This window comes from Rutidosis leptorrhynchoides, chromosome 9 (assembly GCF_046630445.1).
Source record: "Rutidosis leptorrhynchoides isolate AG116_Rl617_1_P2 chromosome 9, CSIRO_AGI_Rlap_v1, whole genome shotgun sequence".
In the NCBI taxonomy this organism is placed as follows: Eukaryota; Viridiplantae; Streptophyta; class Magnoliopsida; order Asterales; family Asteraceae; genus Rutidosis; species Rutidosis leptorrhynchoides.
The window spans coordinates 229,729,099-229,752,541 of NC_092341.1; the positions used below are offsets into that span (position 1 = coordinate 229,729,099).

A 23,443-nucleotide genomic window follows, 5' to 3' on the forward strand; every position below is an offset into this window, starting at 1 on the left:
GTTGATGCCGTTGATGTTGCTGAAGCTGGTACGTTTTGCACCATATTTTCCAAGGCTACAGCTCGGCGCGAAGCTCGTTGATTTCTTCTATTACACCGGGATGATTGTCGGTTCGGACGAGCGGATGAATGAGGTTTAGAATCTGAGATAGTATATGATCGTGACGAGATACTTTGAAAATGAAAGAGAAAATGGTGTCTCGAACAGGTTCGCCGGTAAGCGCTTCAGGTTCATTGTCAAGAGGTGAATTCAATTGGTGGAAGGGATCGCCTTCTTCACTTCTCCATTGATTAAGTCGACTACGAACCCATCAGATGAATTGGGGATGGCTGATTGGTTGATCCATTCCGGTGACGCTGCTTTTGGAGCTCGAGTGAAACTCCATATCGGAATTCGAGTGATTTGAACTAGTGGTGAGTTCCATTTCGTACGATCAGATGAAGGATCTTCGATAAGAAATAGATTATAGGATGTAGATTAGTACCCTGTAATACATAATTTACATATGCATATATAATACTAAAATCCCATAAGTTACGGAGGAATCTACGGAAGCTGTCAAGAAAAGTCTACAGTAACAGATATGCTAAAATATGAATTATCAAATACGCTAAGATATGAATTTATCTATACACTGTCTATGCAATAGAGGCAGTAAGACGTGTCTAGATTTTAAGGATGATAAGCAAATAATTTTCGACACTAAATGATAAGCAAAACTTTTGACATGCAGACACGATCGAAGTCCAGACCCACTAATGCATCTAAACAACTATCAGTTAGACACACTAATGCAAGACCTGGTTCGCTAAGAGCACCGCTCTGATACCACATGTAAAGACCCGTCCTAATCCATAAGAACGAATACAATAACATATGATTACATCGCGAGGTACTTGACCTCTGATAATGCTAAAAATGAACACATATTTCATAGCATTATCCCTCAAGAAAGACAAGATTTTAGTTGCAATTGTTCTATTTACAAGTGATATTCGTTTAAATAATAAAAGGTGAAGACAAAAGGCAGATTCGACGATTTGAAGATGCAAATGACCAAAAAGCTAAAAAGTACAAAGTACAATCCAAGTGGTTCAATATATCGATGAGAAACGTCTAAAAATTACAAACGTACAAGCCGCAAAACGCAAAGTACAAGATATTAAATTATACGAAAAGGCGTTCGAAAATCCGGAACCGAGACATGAACCAACTTTCAACGCTCGACGCAACGGAGCTGAAAGTACAAGTCAACTATGCACAAGAATATAATATAATATTTAAATAATTCATAATAAGAATAATAATAAATAATAAAAAATTGTTAATTGAGCATAGTTAAGGGGTCATAAGTTAAAATTTCAAATCAACATTTGCCTATAAAACGAGACTACGGAGAATGAAGAAAGACACACCTTTTTCCAATCTTCTTTCTCTATATATGTAATTTATATATTTATAATTATAATTTTAATTTAAGTTTAATAATAATTGAGTTATTGTAAGAAATGTTTTACGGGTTTTAAAGTCGGAACTCTGTCCGTGTAACGCTACGCGTTTATTCACCACTGTAAGCTATGTTCTTCCTTTTTAAATTAATATCTCGTAACTAAGTTATTATTATGCTTATTTGAGCCGAAGTAATCATGATGTTGGACTAAATATTAAAGATTGGGTTATTGAATTTTGTACCATAATTAGGGTATGGACAAAAGACCGACACTTGTGGACATTGGACCATGGACCATTAATAGATGGGGGGTATTGTCTAATCGAATGACAACTCTTTGGAGTCTGTCGAACCTATCTTCAAGTCTGTCGAACCTATCTTCAAATTAGTTAATCTAATAATTATTAAATGATTATGCATGTCCTATTTAGTGACGTTTATACGACATCTTTTACAATCATTTAATTAATCAATTGGGTTGGGTAATTTATTATTCATTCTGGCCAAGTGAGTAAATTAATAATCATGGACTAATTAAAACAGGGGTGGATTACATACAAGGGTAATTGGTGTAATTGTTAACAAAGTATTAAGACCTTGGATTACACACAGTCGATAACCTGGTGTAATTATTAACAAAGTATTAAGACCTTGTTACAGTTCGAATCCCCAATTAGTTGGAATATTTGATTTCGTGTATAAGGTTAATTTGACGATCATTTTATAATTATGACCGATGAACTATTATGGGCAAAAACCAGATAGGTATCAAATAAATCCAGGACAAAGGACAATTAACCAAGCATAATAAATTAAAATCAAAACGTCAAACATCATGATTACGGAAGTTTAAATAAGCATAATTCTTTTATTGTATTTCTCATCATACTTTCATTTACTCGCAATTTTATTTATTGTCATTTTAATATTGTTATTTATTTTACGCACTTTAATTATCGTCATTTATCTGTACGCTTAAAATATAAAATCGACAAACCGGTCATTAAATGGTGAATCTCCCAAAGTTACCTATAATTACTATATCTAGTTTAACTACTTAATTAACTAATTTGACCTAGTAAGACACCCAATAATAGTGTCCACGGATCGAACTCCCGGACTTTACCTTAGCTATATTATTACACGATAGGTATACTTTCCTTTTGTGTTTTAGTTTAATTTAGGTGATTTCCTGTAGTAAATAAATATAAAACTGATAGCCATTTCATACACACCCTCTAGAACACATCAAGTTTTTGGCGCCGCTGCCGGGGACACTTTTTGTGTCTTCACGGGGTATTTAAGTTTTTTTTTTTTAGTTTTTGATTGATTAAAGATATATTAATTTAAATATAATAATTTAATAAAATAATAATATTGAAATAAAATATAATAATATAATAATATTGAAATAAAATATAATAATATAATAATAATTTTGAAAGTCGTATTTATTAAATACTTTAGGGGTATATTATGTAACTTATAATTAATAATTTCTATCATGTCGCTTTCATGTGAATAGTAAATTAATTAATTTCGTTTCATTTACTATTCATGAATAGTAAATGAGTTAAAAAAAGTTTTTTAAAAAAAATAATAAAATTTTTTTATTAATTTCGTGAAAAAAAGAAAAAAAAAATTTTTTTTTTAAAAAAAAATTTTAAAATCCTTAAAAAAAGAAATATTAAAATAGTTAAAAAAAATTTATAAAAAAAATATAAAAATAAATTATTAAATATATATATATATATATATATATATATATATATATATATATATATATATATATATATATATATATATATATATATTTAAGATTTTGTCTATAAAATTAAAAAATATGTATATATATTTATTTTAAGTTTTATTACCTTTAGATTTTTAGACTCTAGTTACAACTTTTAGTATTAACTTTAGTTTTGCCATAGTTATTTTTATACTTTTAGATTTTTAGGCTTTGCCGTAAAATTCCTTAAGTGCTTTTTCTTTAGACTGAGATTTAGGTGGCTTAAAATTTTGTGACGCCGTGTTAAAATTTTAGTATCATTTTAAGTAATTGCCGTTTTTCGTTTAGAATCCCTTTTAAGTTTCGACGCGCTACTTTCTTATTTTTATTTTTCGACCTTTTATTTTTTTGACGTTTTTCGACGCAATCTTTTTCTTTCTTATTTCTCGACGCTCTAGTGTTTAGGACATAGAATTTTCTATTTCTTCTCTAAAATTTCAAACGAAAAATTATTTTAAGCGATTAAATTATAGACATCCAAATTTTCTGGTTCGTAGTAATAGTTGGATTTGTTAGTGGCGAGTTGTGGGGGCTTTCGATTTAAAGGGTCCTGGCTACCTGCTGCATCTATTGGCTATTCGAAACGTGGGCAAAATCAGAAAAGTCTATTAATTTGATAACTTATATAATTTTTATTTTTATAACTAATAGGATATTCAGTGAATGCACCGAGCAAAACGTTCACCACCTTTCATACGTTCACCACCTGTAACTCGATCAAGGCATCTAGCCAATATTGTTGCCGTTGATTTTTCTTTAGAATCATCATCTAGTCGAACAAGTTCTCCAACTCAAATTTCCGATAATCCATTTTTTGAACCCGACTTCACAACTGAGAATCCGGAGGATATTCAAGGACAATTCCAAGATCCTGAACCACTAATCATTCCTCCTGAACCACAAATAGTTAAATCAGAATCTTCTAGTGATTCGGATTCAACAAATTCAATTATGGAAGTAACAGAACCTCTAAGTATGGAAGACCGAATGAGAGCCACACGCACGGGCCAAGGTCACGCCATTATTAAGCCAGACATCAATGCGTCAGATTATGAAATCAAGGGACAAATCCTACACATGGTAACTAATCAATGCCAATATAGTGGTGCGCCGAAGGAAGATCCAAATGAACATCTTCTAACTTTTAATAGGATTTGTAATCAATTTAAAATCCGAGAAGTTGAGGATGAAACTATTTATCTTATGTTGTTCCCATGGACTTTAAAAGGAGAAGCCAAAGATTGGTTAGAATCGTTACCTGAAGGAACGATTGACTCATGGGATATTTTAGTTGAGAAATTTCTTCAAAGATTCTTTCCGGCATCTAAATCCGTGAGACTTCAAGGAGAAATTGCCACGTTCGTGCAAAAGCCAAATGAAACGTTATATGAGGCATGGACAAGATTCGGAAGGATGTTGAGAGGATGTCCTCAACACGGTCTAGATACTTTTCAAATAGTACAAATCTTCTATAAAGGCGTAGACATCGCAACACGAAAAGACATCGATATAGCAGCTGGTGGTTCCATTATGAAGAAAACCGCAACTGAAGCTTACAAAATCATTGATAACACAGCCTCCCACTCGCATGAGTGGCACCAAGAAAAAGATATTTTTCGTTCATCTAAAGCGGCTAGAGCCGATTCTAGCCATAACTTTGATTCTGTTTCCGCAAAAATAGATGCTTTCGAGAGACGAATGGAAAAGATGACTAAAGATATTCACGCAATACGAATCAGTTGTGAGCAATGCGGTGGACCACACTTAACGAAAGATTGTAATGTTGAGCAAATGATGGAACAACAAGAGAATGTTTCCTACATAAACCAAAGGCCGGGAAATAATTATCAAAATAATTATCAACCGCCAAGGCCAAACTTTAATCGAAATCAAAACATTCTTTACAATCCAAATGGACCCAATAATAACTCATACAACCAACAAGGTCTAAAAAACCAACCAACTCAAAACAACACTTTCAATCAACAAAGACCTGGCTTGTATAAACCACCACAATAAACTGAAGAGAAAAAGTCAAATATGAAAGAAGTGGTATTTAAGCTAGTTGAATCTCAAACACAATTTATTGAAACTCAAACCCAAACGAATGAGAGGTTTGATCAGTCATTTAGAACTCAACAAGCTTCCATTTTGAATCTAGAAAAACAAGTAGGTACTCTTGTTAGATTGATGAGTGAAAGGAAACAAGGAAAGCTACCGAGTAATAATGAAGTAAATCCTCGGAATGAAAATGTTAACACGGTATCAATAAATTCTGAAAAACCAACACCAGAAGATGGGAAAGTTTTAGATGTGAGTAACAATGAAGAAGTTACAACACCACCACCACCCGAGTATGTAAAGCCAGTGGTGGCACCATACAAAACACCCATCCCGTTTCCAAGAAAAGGAGTTGAGTATGAGCAAGTGATAGGTAATAAAGTTTGTGATACCTTTGGAAAAAAGAAGAAGAAGAAGAATAAGAAAGTGCAAGAAACAAAAATCGTAGAAGTAAACCCGGTGAAAACAGTTCCACCAAAACCTCCACCTAGGGTAGGTGATCCGGGTGAATTTATTGTTCCTTGTCTACTAAGTGACTGTGTCATGTATGATGCACTAGCAGATTTAGGTGCAAGTGTGAGTGTTATGCCTCTTTCATTATATAAGAGATTAGGAGTAGGTGAGTTAAGTCCAACAGATATGAGTGTTCGACTCCTTGATCAAACCATTAAGCACCCAGTTGGAATTGCTGACCACCTACCCGTTCAAGTAGGTAATTTAACCTTTCTAGTCGAATTCATTGTCATTGACATAGAAGAGGACCCAAACATTCCTCTAATTTTAGGTCGACCATTCTTAGCGTCCACCGGGGCATTATTTGATATAAGAAAGGGTAGAATGACACTTAGTAATGATGAGAAATCGATCACCTTTATGATTCGAAAGTCTAAATCTCCACCAACCAAACCGTTGAACCAGCAAAAACGATTGGTAAGAACCATGTTGTTTTACCAACTCCAATGGTAGTGCTCAACAATAATAAAACGCCTAAGTGTGGGGAAAATGAAGTAACACCTAATGATGACCTGATAACAAAGAACCCCGTTGTTGATACGAAATTAAATGATCTCGTTATTAATAGTTCAATGAAGAAACTTATTAAACGAATTCGCGATGCTAGAACCAAGGAGAACTTTAAGTTATGTAACCGGTTAGTATCCAATCTGTCGCCTAAAGAAAAGGCGAAATTAGTTGAATTTATGGATATTACACAAGAATCCGACCAATGGCTTAAAGCAAAAGTCACAGATATGCAAGTTGATTATGGTCCAAGAAAAATTGACGATGAAGTTAATCACAATTTTGACACCACAACTACCTAAGTGTGGGAGATTCAAAATGTTCTAAAAAGAAAATGCTGTCTAGAGTTAGTTATTCTGTTCTCGTGTAGTTCCGAGAATGGAATCCGATTGATCTTTTCCACTAGCAGACACTAAAGAACTAGCTTTCTCCCCCCATTCTGAATTTTTTTTGTTTTGTAGGTTTTATATGAAATTAATATGCTTTTTAAATTTAAGTTTTGTGTGATTTTAAAAACAAAATTTTACTTTATTTAATTAAGTTTAAAAAAAATGATTTCTAAAATTCGTCATGAGTTAAACACTAGGTCATTGAACCGAAATTGCTTTACCCGAGGGCGGGACGACAAATTTTGTTATCATTATTTTTAATTTTATTGATTTAAAGTATGCCAAAAAAAAATATTAGATTTTATAAATTTTTGAAAGTGGGGTAATATACCAAACTTCAAAAATATGTATATATGTTTGTAGTTTATCATATGTAAAAAACAGGGTAAAACAACGCACTTTCAAAGACTGTCATTAAGTTCAGCAAAAGCTACTAATTTTGACGACAAGATGCAAAATATCAAATGTGAAATAACAACAATATGTTTGCAAACTCGGTAATTTTAATCATTTTTCTACACTAATCACCCTCATGAATTTAAATTTTTACTGATTTCTTGCAAATGAGGGCATTGCAAGATCTCAAGTGTGGGCAAGGGTTATAAATTCTCTCAGGTTTACACTTGGTTTAATTGCCAAATTTTGTGAAAATTTAAAAAAAATTCAACTAAATGAATTCAAAATCATGTTTATATATATTTATGAACGATAAAACTAGGTGATACTATCGAAATTACTGTTACCTTGGAAAGGACATAAATTAAGAAACAACCCAAAACGCTTGAATTCATTTAAAATGGAATAGAGGGAAATAAAAAGGCAAAGAAAGAAATAAATAAAAGCTGAGTGTGGGAAGAATTCATCAAGTACTTTAAAACATATATCACATATCTGTACAAGCTTATTGCAGGTACTTTTGTTTTGGACTAAACTAATCAGTTTTACTCGATTTACTGTAATATATTCGAAAGAAAGATGGATCTACACGATGAATCAATTCCATCATTAAAAGGAAGTAAAGTCTTCCGAAAAAGACACGTACTTCTTGATTTAGGTCAAGAAGTTGTCGTCTAGACCAGCTCTAGGTTGACGAAAAATCTAGAAAAGTCATCTCTAAAATCAGCAGGAAATCCACGGACCTCAGCATCAAACAGGGTCGCCATGTGGTCAGACTTATCCTAACCATGAGAGGATATGTCTCGTAAAATGGGGAGGGCGCCGTGCAAATTAGCTTGATAAGACTAATGAATCAGACCCCCAGTAAGGATAATCTCCTTAAAGATTAAAAATCAGCTTTTAAGCCTGATATTACTCAATCCTTGAGATTGACTTTAAACATTGAGAATTACAAACTCATGGAATTCGATGATATCTAAACTCGAACTTGAACGAGAAAATATTTTGATCAAATTACAAACCGATTTGTTTTCTGAAAACCTATTTTCAATGCGTTCATTACCATTGAACGTAAAATCCTGAGAATTCATCAGAATTCATTAGGTCACCTGAACCAAATCGGGTGTCAACCGTAAGAACGATGGTTGCATAGCATGGTCAAAGACAGGACCTTGTGCCAGACCAGAAAAATTATAGGATGATCTTTACTATTGCTCCTACAAAGGATATTAATAACATCCGACACGTTTTAGACCATGAACAAATGCATGTCATTAGACATTGCCTTAACAGTTTCTTATTCATCACTTTCCTTTACAACCGGAAAGTAGTTTACCGAAAGGTAATATACGGGACAAGTAAACTGGACGTGTTGCTTTCCTAATACAAGGTTAGCAAGTGGGTGACACAAAACTGTAAAGTTTTGAGTTAAAATTTTAAAATCCGAAACCCACAAAACCCACAATAACATTTTGCAACACCGGTGAAGGGTTATTCCAAAAAACTTATCTAGGATAAAAACTAGATTGAATTTTCAAAAGATCAAATGTTTTCATAAAGATCCAATTTCCTAACGGATCTAAATTTTTATAGTCATGTGAGACTGTAAACCGCATCGTTACTATCATTGTTCATAACCGCCGTATTGAAATCACTGATGTACAAAGTGTGAAGAATAAAGAAGTGATTCAAGTATGTTTTTATTTCAAGACTATATTGCTTGAGGACAAGCAACGCTCAAGTGTGGGAATATTGATAATGCTAAAAATGAACACATATTTCATAGCATTATCCCTCAAGAAAGATAAGATTTTAGTTGCAATTGTTCTATTTACAAGTGATATTCGTTTAAATAATAAAAGGTGAAGATAAAAGGCAGATTCGATGATTTGAAGACGCAAACGACCAAAAAGCTAAAAAGTACAATTCAAGTGGTTCAATATATCGATGAGAAACGTCTAAAAATTACAAACGTACAAGCCACAAAACGCTAAGTACAAGATATTAAATTATACGAAAATGCGTTCGAAAATCCGGAACCGAGACATGAACCAACTTTCAATGCTCGACGCAACGGAGCTGAAAGTACAAGTCAACTATGCACAAGAATATAATATAATATTTAAATAATTCATAATAAGAATAATAATAAATAATAAAAAGTTGTTAATTGAGCATAGTTAAGGGGTCATAAGTGAAAATTTCAAATCAACATTTGCCTATAAAATGAGACTACGGAGAATGAAAAAAGACACACCTTTTTCCAATCTTCTTTCTCTATATATGTAATTTATATATTTATAATTATAATTTTAATTTAAGTTTAATAATAATTGAGTTATTGTAAGAAATGTTTTACGGGTTTTAAAGTCGGAACTCTGTGAAATGTCCCGTTCTTATTGATTAAAAACGTTCCATATTAATTGATTTCGTTGCGAGGTTTTGACCTCTATATGAGACGTTTTTCAAAGACTGCATTCATTTTAAAACAAAACATAACCTTTATTTCATCAATAAAGGTTTAAAAAGCTTTACGTAGATTATCAAATAATGATAATCTAAAATATCCTGTTTACACGCGACCATTACATAATGGTTTACAATACAAATATGTTACAACGAAGTAAGTTTCTTGAATGCAGTTTTTACACAATATCATACAAGCATGGACTCCAAATCTCGTCCTTATTTAAGTATGCGACAGCGGAAGCTCTTAATAATCACCTGAGAATAAACATGCTTAAAACGTCAACAAAAATGTTGGTGAGTTATAGGTTTAACCTATATATTATCAAATCATAATAATAGACCACAAGATTTCATATTTCAATATACATCCCATACATAGAGATAAAAATCATTCATATGGTGAACACCTGGTAACCGACATTAACAAGATGCATATTTAAGAATATCCCCATCATTCCGAGACACCCTTCGGATATGATATAAATTTCGAAGTACTAAAGCATCCGGTACTTTGGATGGGGTTTGTTAGGCCCAATAGATCTATCTTTAGGATTCGCGTCAATTAGGGTGTCTGTTCCCTAATTCTTAGATTACCAGACTTAATAAAAAGGGGCATATTCGATTTTGATAATTCAACCATAGAATGTAGTTTCACGTACTTGTGTCTATTTTGTAAATCATTTATAAAACCTGCATGTATTCTCATCCCAAAAATATTAGATATTAAAAGTGGGACTATAACTCACTTTCACAGATTTTTTACTTCGTCGGGAAGTAAGACTTGGCCACTGGTCGATTCACGAACCTATAACAAATATGTACATATATATCAAAGTATGTTCAAAATATATTTACAACACTTTTAATACATTTTGATGTTTTAAGTTTATTAAGTCAGCTGTCCTCGTTAGTAACCTACAACTAGTTGTCCACAGTTAGATGTACAGAAATAAATCGATATATATTATCTTGAATCAATCCACGACCCAGTGTATACATATCTCAGTATTGATCACAACTCAAACTATATATATTTTGGAATCAACCTCAACCCTGTATAGCTAACTCCAACATTCACATATAGAGTGTCTATGGTTGTTCCGAAATATATATAGATGTGTCGACATGATAGGTCGAAACATTGTATATGTGTCTATGGTATCTCAAGATTACATAATATACAATACAAGTTGATTAAGTTATGATTGGAATAGATTTGTTACCAATTTTCACGTAGCTAAAATGAGTAGTTTTTACCAATTTTGTTTTGCTCGCCATTTCTTCATTTCTAATCCGTTTTGAGTGATTTAAGCGGCCACGGTTTCGTATTGAAATTTAATTTATGAAACTAAATATAAAAGGTATAGGTTTATAGTTGGAAATACAAGTTACAAGTCATTTTTGAAAGAGGTAGTCATTTCCGTCGAAAGAACGACATCTTGATGACTGTTTTGAAAAACATACTTTCACTTTGAGTTTAACCATGATTTTTGGATATGGTTTCATGTTCATAAGAAAAATCATTTTCCCATAAGTATAGCTTTTAAATCAAAGTTTTTCATAGTTTTTAATTATCCAAACCAAAACAGCCCCCGGTTGTAACTACGACGGCGTAAATCCGGTTTTATGGTGTTTATCGTGTTTCCGGGTTTTAAATCATTAAGTTAGCATATCATATAGATATAGATCATGGGTATAGTTGATTTTAAAAGTGTAGTTAGAAGGATTAACTTTATTTGCGAACAAGTTTAGAATTAACTAAACTATGTTCTAGTGATTACTAGTTTACCACTTCGAATATGATAGCTTTTTATGTATGAATCGAATGATGTTATGAACATCATTACTACCTTAAGTTCCTTGGATTAACCTACTGGAAAATAGAAAAATGGATCTAGCTTCAACGGATCCTTGGATGGCTCGAAGTTCTTGAAGCAGAATCATGACACGAAAACAAGTTCAAGTAAGATCATCATTTGAAATAAGATTGTTATGGTTATAGAAATTGAACCAAAGTTTGAATATGATTATTATATTGTATTAGAATGATAACCTACTATAAGAAACAAAGATTTATTGAGGTTGGATGATCACCTTACAAGATTGGAAGTGAGCTAGCAAACTTGAAAGTATTCTTGATTTTATGTAACTAGAACTTGTAGAATTTATGAAGAACACTTAGAACTTGAAGTTAGAACTTAAGAGAGATCAATTAGATGAAGAAAATTGAAGAATGAAAGTGTTTGTAGGTGTTTTTGGTCTTTGGTGTATGGATTAGATATAAATGATATGTAATTTTGTTTTCATGTAAATAAGTCATGAATGATTACTCATATTTTTGTAATTTTATGAGATATTTCATGCTAGTTGCCAAATGATGGTTCCCACATGTGTTAGGTGACTCACATGGGCTGCTAAGAGCTGATCATTGGAGTGTATATACCAATAGTACATACATCTAAAAGCTGTGTATTGTACGAGTACGAATACGGGTGCATACGAGTAGAATTGTTGATGAAACTGAACGAGGATGTAATTGTAAGCATTTTTGTTAATTAGAAGTATTTTGATAAGTGTCTTGAAGTCTTTCAAAAGTGTATGAATACATATTAAAACACTACATGTATATACATTTTAACTGAGTCGTTAAGTCATCATTAGTCGTTACATGTAAGTGTTGTTTTGAGACTTTTAGGTTAACGATCTTGTTAAATGTTGTTAACCCAAAGTTTATAATATCAAATGAGATTTTAAATTATTATATTATCATGATATTATGATATATTAATATATCTTAATATGATATATACATTTAAATGTCGTTACAACGATAATCGTTACATATATGTCTCGTTTCGAAATCCTTAAGTTAGTAGTCTTGTTTTTACTTATGTAGTTCATTGTTAATACACTTAATGATATATTGAATTATCATATTATCATGTTATATATAATATAACAATGTATTAATATGTTTCATATATATTTAGTAAGACGTGGTTATAACGATAATCGTTATATGTATCGTTTCGAGTTTCATACGTCAATAGTCTCCTTTTTAAGTATATAACTTATTGTTACTATTTTTAATGAGATACTTGATGATCATTATATCATGTTAAACATATATATTTATTCATTTATGTATCATCATGTCATATACAACTTATAGCGTTCGTGAATCATTGGTCAAACTGGGTAAGACGTTTACAAAATTTCCGTTTCAATTAACCAAGTCTTAAGAAGTTTGATTGCTTAACATGTTGGAAATATTTAATCATGTAAATATAGTTTTCATTAAACATATAATCATATAAAGGTTCGGAAAAGTTCGGGTCACTACAGTACCTACCCGTTAAATAAATTTCGTCCCGAAATTTTAAGCGATTGGAGGTGTTGGCTCATCTTCTGGAAATAAGTGCGGGTACTTCTTCTTCATCTGATCTTCTCATTCCCAGGTGAACTCAGGTCCTCTACGAGCATTCCATCGAACCTTAACAATCGGTATCTTGTTTTGTTTAAGTCTCTTAACCTCACGATCCATTATTTCAACGGGTTCTTCAATGAATTGAAGTTTTTCATTGATTTGGATTTCGTCCAACGGAATAGTGAGATCTTCTTTAGCAAAACATTTCTTCAAATTCGAGACGTGGAAAGTGTTATGTACAGCCGCGAGTTGTTGAGGTAACTCAAGTCGGTAAGCTACTGGTCCGACACGATCAATAATCTTGAATGGTCCAATATACCTTGGATTTAATTTCCCTCGTTTACCAAATCGAACAACACCTTTCCAAGGTGCAACCTTAAGCATGACCATCTCTCCAATTTCAAATTCTATATCTTTTCTTTTAATGTCGGCGTAGCTCTTTTGTCGACTTTGGGCGGTTTTCAACCGTTGTTGAATTTGGATTATCTTCTCAGTAGTTTCTTGCATTATCTCCGGACCCGTAATCTGTCTATCCCCCACTTCACTCCAACAAATCGGAGACCTGCACTTTCTACCATAAAGTGCTTCAAACAGAGCCATCTCAATGCTTGAATGGTAGCTATTGTTGTAGGAAAATTCTGCTAACGATAGATGTCGATCCCAACTGTTTTCGAAATCAATAACACATGCTCGTAGCATGTCTTCAAGCGTTTGTATCGTCCTTTCACTCTGCCCATCAGTTTGTGGATGATAGGCAGTACTCATGTCTAGACGAGTTCCTAATGCTTGCTGTAATGTTTGCCAGAATCTTGAAATAAATCTGCCATCCCTATCAGAGATAATAGAGATTGGTATTCCATGTCTGGAGACGACTTCCTTCAAATACAATCATGCTAACTTCTCCATCTTGTCATCTTCTCTTATTGGCAGGAAGTGTGCTAATTTGGTGAGATGATCAACTATTACCCAAATAGTATCAAAACCACTTGCAGTTCTTGGCAATTTAGTGATGAAATCCATGGTAATGTTTTCCCATTTCCATTCCGAGATTTCGGGTTGTTGAAGTAGACCTGATGGTTTCTGATGCTCTGCTTTGACCTTAGAACACGTCAAACATTCCCCTACGTATTTAGCAACATCGGCTTTCATACCTGGCCACCAAAAATGTTTCTTGAGATCCTTGTACATCTTCCCCGTTTCAGGATGTATTGAGTATCTGGTTTTATGAGCTTCTCTAAGTACCATTTCTCTCATATCTCCAAATTTTGGTACCCAAATCCTTTCAGCCCTATACCGGGTTCCATCTTCCCGAATATTAAGATGCTTCTCCGATCCTTTGGGTATTTCATTCTTTAAATTTTTCTCTTTTAAAACTCTTTGTTGCGCCTCCTTTATTTGAGTAGTAAGGTTATTATGAATCATTATATTCATAGATTTTACTCGAATGAGTTCTCTGTCCTTTCTACTCAAGGTGTCGGCTACCACATTTGCCTTCCCCGGTTGGTAACGGATCTCAAAGTCATAATCATTCAACAATTCAATCCACCTACGCTGCCTCATGTTCAGTTGTTTCTAATTAAATATGTGTTGAAGACTTTTGTGGTCGGTATATATAATACTTTTAACCCCATATAAGTAGTGCCTCCAAGTCTTTAATGCAAAAACAACCGCGCCTAATTCCAAATCATGTGTCATATAATTTTGCTTGTGAATCTTCAATTGTCTAGACGCATAAGCAATTACCTTCATTCGTTGCATTAATACACAACCGAGACCTTGCTTTGAGGCGTCACAATATATCACAAAATCATCATTCCCTTCATGCAATGACAATATAGGTGCCGTAGTTAGCTTTTTCTTCAATAACTGAAACGCCTTCTCTTGTTCATCCTTCCATTCAAATTTCTTCCCTTTATGCGTTAATGCAGTCAAGGGTTTTGCTATTTTGGAGAAATCTTGGATGAATCTTATGTAGTAACCAGCCAATCCTAAAAATTGACGTATATGCTTCGGAGTTTTTGGGGTTTCCCACTTTTCAACGATTTCGATCTTTGCCGGGTCCACCTTGATACCTTCTTTGTTCACTATGTGACTGAGGAATTGAACTTCTTCCAACCAAAATGCACACTTTGAAAACTTAGTGTACAGTTTTTCTTTCCTCAATACTTCTAGCACTTTTCTCAAATGTTCTTCGTGCTCTTGATCATTCTTTGAGTAAATAAGTATGTCATCAATGAAAACAATGACAAACTTGTCAAGGTATGGTCCACACACTTGGTTCATAAGGTCCATGAACACAGCTGGTGCATTAGTTAAACCAAACGGCATGACCATAAACTCGTAATGATCGTAACGTGTTCTGAAAGCAGTCTTTGAAATATCATCCTCCTTTACTCGCATTTGATGATATCCAGAACGTAAATCGATCTTCGAATAAACCGATGAGCCTTGTAGTTGATCAAATAAGTCGTTAATTCTCGGCAGTGGATAACGGTTTTTGATGGTAAGTTTGTTCAACTCTCTGTAGTCAATAAACAACCTAAATGTACCATCTTTCTTCTTGACAAACAAAACTGGAGCTCCCCATGGTGATGTGCTTGGTCGAATGAAACCACGTTTTAATAGTTATTGCAGTTGGCTTTGCAGTTCTTTCATCTCGCTGGGTGCGAGTCTGTAAGGAGCACGAGCTATTGGTGCAGCTCCTGGTACAAGATCTATTTGAAATTCAACAGATCGATGTGGAGGTAGTCCCGGTAATTCTTTCGGAAATACATCGAGAAATTCTTTTGCGACAAAAACATCATTGATGCTCTTTTCTTCAGTTTGTACTTTCTCGACATGTGCTAGAACAGCATAGCAACCTTTTCTTATTAGTTTTTGTGCCTTCAAATTACTAATAAGATGTAGCTTCGTGTTGCCCTTTTCTCCGTACACCATTAAGGGTTCTCCTTCTTCTCGTACAATACGAATTGCATTTTTATAACATATGATATCTGCTTTCACCTTCTTCAGCCAGTCCATGCCAACTATTACATCAAAACTCCCTAACTCTACTGGTATCAAATCAATCTTAAATATTTCGCTACCCAGTTTAATTTCTCGATTCCGGCATATATAATCTGCTGAAATTAATTTACCGTTTGCTAATTCGAGTAAAAATTTACTATCCAACGGCGTCAATGGACAACTTAATTTAGCACAAAAATCTCTACTCATATAGCTTCTATCCGCACCCGAATCAAATAAAACGTAAGCAGATTTATTGTCAATAAGAAACGTACCCGTAACAAGCTCCGGGTCTTCCTGTGCCCCTGCCGCATTAATATTGAAAACTCTTCCGCGGCCTTGTCCATTCGTGTTCTCCTGGCTCGGGCAATTTCTAATAATGTGGCTTGGTTTTCCACATTTATAACAAACTACATTGGCATAACTTGCTCCGACACTACTTGCTCCACCATTACTCGTTCCGACACCATTTGTTCCTTTCGTTCTGTTAACCCCTGGTCCGTAGACCTCACACTTCACCGCAATATGACCATTTCTTTTACACTTGTTGCAAAATTTGGTGCAGAACCCCGAGTGATACTTTTCACACCTTTGGCATAGCTGCTTCTGATTATTGTTGTTGTTGCGGTTGTTATTGTTGTTGGGATGATTGTTGTAGTTGCTGTTGTTGTTGTTGTTGTTGTTGTTGTTGTTGTTGTTGTTGATGTTGTTGTTATTGTTGTTGTTGTTGTTGTTGTTGTTGTTGTTGGGCCGTTTGTTGTAGTTGCAATTGATGTTGCGATTGTTGGGATAGTTGTTGCGATTATTGTTGTAATTGCTGTTGTTGTTGTATTGGTGATTCTTATCACCGTTTTCCTCCCACTTTCTTTTGACTTGCTTCACATTGGCCTCTTCAGCCGCCTGTTCTTTAATTCTTTCCTCAATTTGGTTCACTAGTTTGTGAGCCATTCTACATGCCTGTTGTATGGAGGCGGGCTCGTGTGAACTTATATCTTCTTGGATTCTTTCCGGTAATCCTTTCACAAACGCGTCGATCTTCTCTTCCTCATCTTCGAACGCTCCCGGACACAATAGGCACAATTCTATGAATCGTCTTTCATACGTGGTAATATCAAATCCTTGGGTTCGTAACCCTCTAAGTTCTGTCTTGAGCTTATTGACCTCGATTCTGGGACGGTACTTCTCGTTCATCAAGTGCTTGAATGCTGACCACGGTAGTGCGTAAGCATCATCTTGTCCCACTTGCTCTAGATAGGTATTCCACCATGTTAACGCAGACCTGTGAAGGTATGCGTAGCGTACTTCACTTTGTCCTCTTCAGTACACTTACTTATGGCAAACACCGATTCGACCTTCTCGGTCCACCGTTTCAATCCGATCGGTCCTTCGGTTCCATCAAATTCCAAAGGTTTGCAGGCAGTGAATTCTTTGTAGGTGCATCCTACACGATTTCATGTACTGCTAGATCCAAGGTTATTGTTGGTATGTAGCACAGCCTGTACTGCGGCTATGTTTGAAGCAAGAAAGGCACGAAATTCCTCTTCGCTCATATTCAAGGTGTGTCGAGTAGTTGGTGCCATTTCCTTCAAAATAGTCAAATGAAATAAGTTAATCATACAGAATATTAAGAGTAGTCAATAGTATCTCGTAGCATAATATGAACTCATTTATAAAAGCTTTTTCTTCATATTAGAGTTTTATAAGTTTAAATTCGGGTAGTACCTACCCATTAAGTTCATACTTAGTAGCTAATATACAATTCAACTACTACAATTCTATATGAAAAACTGATTATAATGATATTTCGCGTTCAAAATTTTACACAATATTTTACAAACTTACAATACCGCTTATTTTACATATAGCATGAAATATAGCACACAATAAATTTGATACAAGATGGTTGTGAAGATAATTCTAGCTAGTACACAAGTCGTTCAGCAAAGGCAATAAAGACACGTAATTCATATGTCCAGAAACAAGTCATGCATTCTGGTTTTACTATGACTACTTCCCATCCTTGGTCTTGTGGAACATAACCGTTATGGCCGTTGATAAGACAGCGTGTTGTAACGTCGTCAAAGGGACGAGGGTTACGTAATGTCCAACAGTCCTGTAACAATCTAAAAACCTCATTTCTTACCCCAATTACCGACTTCGTCACTTGTTTGTAGCCCGATGTTCTTGTTCTCACTTTGGTGAGAAGCGAACATTACTAACCCGTAAGCATAACATGCTTCTTTATGTTGCATGTTAGCCGCTTTTTCTAAATCACGAAGTCCTATATTCGGATATATTGAGTCAAAATAATTTCTTAACCCGTTGCGTAAAATAGCATTTGGGTTCCCCGCAATATATGCGTCAAAGTAAACACATCGTAACTTATGGATTTCCCAATGTGATATCCCCCATCTTTCGAACGAAAGCCTTTTATAAACCAAGGCATTCTTGGAACGTTCTTCGAATGTCTTACAAACTAATCTCACCTTAAATAGTTGTGCCGAGGAATTTTGACCGACTCTAGACAAGATTTCATCAATCATGTCTCCGGGTAGGTCTCTTAAAATATTGGGTTGTCTATCCATTTTGTGTTTTTATACTGTAAAATAGACAAGAGTTAGATTCATAAAAAAAATACTTATTAATACAAGCAATTTTTACATATATCATAAAGCATAAGCACACTATATTACATATATTATACGACACGAATACAACTATCTTATTCCGACTCGCTCGTTTCTTCTTCTTTGGTTTTGGTTCGTTTTGCCAAGTTTCTAGGGATATATGATGTTCCCCTAATATGAGCCGTCGTTTTCCACATTGGTTTAGAAAAACCTGGTGGTTTAGAGGTTCCCGGGTTATTGTCACAACTTAAGAAATACGGGTGTTGACGATACATATAAAGTTCATCGGGTTTGGAATCAAATTTCTCTATTTTTATGCCCTTTCCCTTATTGTTCTCTTTTGCCTTATTAAATTGTGTTGGGGTAATTTCTATAACATCATCGGAATCCTTGTCGGGATCCGATTCATCGGAGAATTGGTAATCCTCCCAATACTTTGCTTCCTTGGCGGAAACACCATTGACCATAATTAACTTTGGTCGGTTGGTTGAGGATTTTCTTCTACTTAACCGTTTTATTATTTTCCCCACTGGTTCTATTTCTTCTTCCGGTTCCGATTCTTCTTCCGGTTCTGATTCTTCTTTCGGTTCCGACTCTTCTTCCGGTTCCTCTTCGGGAACTTGTGAATCAGTCCACGAATCATTCCAATTTACATTTGACTCTTCATTATTATTAGGTGAGTCAATGGGACTTGTTCTAGAGGTAGACATCTATCACATAATATCAAACACGTTAAGAGATTAATATATCACATAATATTCACATGTTAAAAATATATAGTTTCCAACAAAATTTGTTAAACAATCATTTTTCAAGTAAACACGGTCGAAGTCCAGACTCACTAATGCATCCTAATAAACTCGATAAGACACACTAATGCAAAATTCTGGTTCTCTAATACCAACGCTCGGATACCAACTGAAATGTCCCGTTCTTATTGATTAAAAACGTTCCATATTAATTGATTTCGTTGCGAGGTTTTGACCTCTATATGAGACGTTTTTCAAAGACTGCATTCATTTTAAAACAAACCATAACCTTTATTTCATCAATAAAGGTTTAAAAAGCTTTACGTAGATTATCAAATAATGATAATCTAAAATATCCTGTTTACACGCGACCATTACATAATGGTTTACAATACAAATATGTTACAACGAAATAAGTTTCTTGAATGCAGTTTTTACACAATATCATACAAGCATGGACTCCAAATCTCGTCCTTATTTAAGTATGCGACAGCGGAAGCTCTTAATAATCACCTGAGAATAAACATGCTTAAAACGTCAACAAAAATGTTGGTGAGTTATAGGTTTAACCTATATATTATCAAATCATAATAATAGACCACAAGATTTCATATTTCAATACACATCCCATACATAGAGATAAAAATCATTCATATGGTGAACACCTGGTAACCGACATTAACAAGATGCATATTTAAGAATATCCCCATCATTCCGGGACACCCTTCGGATATGATATAAATTTCGAAGTACTAAAGCATCCGGTACTTTGGATGGGATTTGTTAGGCCCAATAGATCTATCTTTAGGATTCGCGTCAATTAGGGTGTCTGTTCCCTAATTCTTAGATTACCAGACTTAATAAAAAGGGGCATATTCGATTTTGATAATTCAACCATAGAATGTAGTTTCACGTACTTGTGTCTATTTTGTAAATCATTTATAAAACCTGCATGTATTCTCATCCCAAAAATATTAGATATTAAAAGTGGGACTATAACTCACTTTCACAGATTTTTTACTTCGTCGGGAAGTAAGACTTGGCCACTGGTCGATTCACGAACCTATAACAAATATGTACATATATATCAAAGTATGTTCAAAATATATTTACAACACTTTTAATACATTTTGATGTTTTAAGTTTATTAAGTCAGCTGTCCTCGTTAGTAACCTACAACTAGTTGTCCACAGTTAGATGTACAGAAATAAATCGATATATATTATCTTGAATCAATCCACGACCCAGTGTATACATATCTCAGTATTGATCACAACTCAAACTATATATATTTTGGAATCAACCTCAACCCTGTATAGCTAACTCCAACATTCACATATAGAGTGTCTATGGTTGTTCCGAAATATATATAGATGTGTCAACATGATAGGTCGAAACATTGTATATGTGTCTATGGTATCTCAAGATTACATAATATACAATACAAGTTGATTAAGTTATGATTGGAATAGATTTGTTACCAATTTTCACGTAGCTAAAATGAGTAGTTTTTACCAATTTTGTTTTGCTCGCCATTTCTTCGTTTCTAATCCGTTTTGAGTGATTTAAGCGGCCACGGTTTCGTATTGAAATTTACTTTATGAAACTAAATATAAAAGGTATAGTTTTATAGTTGGAAATACAAGTTACAAGTCGTTTTTGAAAGAGGTAGTCATTTCCGTCGAAAGAACGACATCTTGATGACTGTTTTGAAAAACATACTTTCACTTTGAGTTTAACCATGATTTTTGGATATGGTTTCATGTTCATAAGAAAAATCATTTTCCCAGAAGTATAGCTTTTAAATCAAAGTTTTTCATAGTTTTTAATTATCCAAACCAAAACAGCCCCCGGTTGTAACTACGACGGCGTAAATCCGGTTTTATGGTGTTTATCGTGTTTCCGGGTTTTAAATCATTAAGTTAGCATATCATATAGATATAGATCATGGGTATAGTTGATTTTAAAAGTGTAGTTAGAAGGATTAACTTTATTTGCGAACAAGTTTAGAATTAACTAAACTATGTTCTAGTGATTACTAGTTTACCACTTCGAATAAGATAGCTTTTTATGTATGAATCGAATGATGTTATGAACATCATTACTACCTTAAGTTCCTTGGATAAAACTACTGGAAAAGAGAAAAATGGATCTAGCTTCAACGGATCCTTGGATGGCTCGAAGTTCTTGAAGCAGAATCATGACACGAAAACAAGTTCAAGTAAGATCATCATTTGAAATAAGATTGTTATGGTTATAGAAATTGAACCAAAGTTTGAATATGATTATTATCTTGTATTTGAATGATAACCTACTATAAGAAATAAAGATTTATTGAGGTTGGATGATCACCTTACAAGATTGGAAGTGAGCTAGCAAACTTGAAAGTATTCTTGATTTTATGTAACTAGAACTTGTAGAATTTATGAAGAACACTTAGAACTTGAAGTTAGAACTTAAGAGAGATCAATTAGATGAAGAAAATTGAAGAATGAAAGTGTTTGTAGGTGTTTTTGGTCGTTGGTGTATGGATTAGATATAAAGGATATGTAATTTTGTTTTCATGTAAATAAGTCATGAATGATTACTCATATTTTTGTAATTTTATGAGATATTTCATGCTAGTTGCCAAATGATGGTTCCCACATGTGTTAGGTGACTCACATGGGATGCTAAGAGCTGATAATTGGAGTGTATATACCAATAGTACATACATCTAAAAGTTGTGTATTGTACGAGTACGAATACGGGTGCATACGAGTAGAATTGTTGATGAAACTGAACGAGGATGTAATTTTAAGCATTTTTATTAAGTAGAAGTATTTTGATAAGTGTCTTGAAGTCTTTCAAAAGTGTATGAATAAATATTGAAACACTACATGTATATACATTTTAACTGAGTCGTTAAGTCATAGTTAGTCGTTACATGTAAGTGTTGTTTTGAGACTTTTAGGTTAACGATCTTGTTAAATGTTGTTAACCCAAAGTTTATAATATCAAATGAGATTTTAAATTATTATATTATCATGATATTATGATATATTAATATATCTTAATATGATATATACATTTAAATGTCGTTACAACGATAATCGTTACATATATGTCTCGTTTCGAAATCCTTAAGTTAGTAGTCTTGTTTTTACTTATCTAGTTCATTGTTAATACACTTAATGATATATTTAATTATCATATTATCATGTTATATATAATATAACAATGTATTAATATGCTTCATATATATTTAGTAAGACGTGGTTATAACGATAATCGTTATATGTATCGTTTCGAGTTTCATACGTCAATAGTCTCCTTTTTAAGTATATAACTTATTGTTACTATTTTTAATGAGATACTTGATGATCATTACATCATGTTAAACATATATATTTATTCATTTATGTATCATCATGTCATATACAACTTACAGCGTTCGTGAATCATTGGTTAAACTGGGTAATCAGACGTTTACAAAATTTCCGTTTCAATTAACCAAGTCTTAACAAGTTTGATTGCTTAACATGTTGGAAACATTTAATCATGTAAATATAGTTTTCATTAAACATATAATCATAGAAAGGTTCGGAAAAGTTCGGGTCACTACACTCTGTCCGTGTAACGCTACGCGATTATTCACCACTGTAAGCTATGTTCTTCCTTTTTAAATTAATGTCTCGTAACTAAGTTATTATTATGCTTATTTGAGCCGAAGTAATCATGAGGTTGGACTAAATATTAAAGATTGGGTTATTGGATTTTGTACCATAATTAGGGTATGGACAAAAGACCGACACTTGTGGACATTGGACCATGGACCATTAATAGATGGGGGGTATTATCTAATCGAATGACAACTCTTTGGAGTCTGTCGAACCTATATTCAAATTAGTTAATCTAATAATTATTAAATGATTATGCATGTCCTATTTAGTGACGTTTATACGACATCTTTTACAATCATTTAATTAATCAATTGGGTTGGGTAATTTATTATTCATTCTGGCCAAGTGGGTAAATTAATAATCATGGACTAATTAAAACAGGGGTGGATTACATACAA

At 33.6% G+C, this 23,443-nt stretch overlaps 1 non-coding gene across 1 annotated transcript; it reads right to left on the reverse strand.

Moving 5' to 3' along the window:
- Window positions 1–4,574: 4,574 nt before the first annotated feature.
- Window positions 4,575–4,681, reverse strand: LOC139869843 (small nucleolar RNA R71). The gene has a single exon (XR_011766417.1). It is a non-coding gene; the product is annotated as a small nucleolar RNA R71 (small nucleolar RNA).
- Between the last annotated feature and the right edge of the window lie 18,762 nt (window positions 4,682–23,443).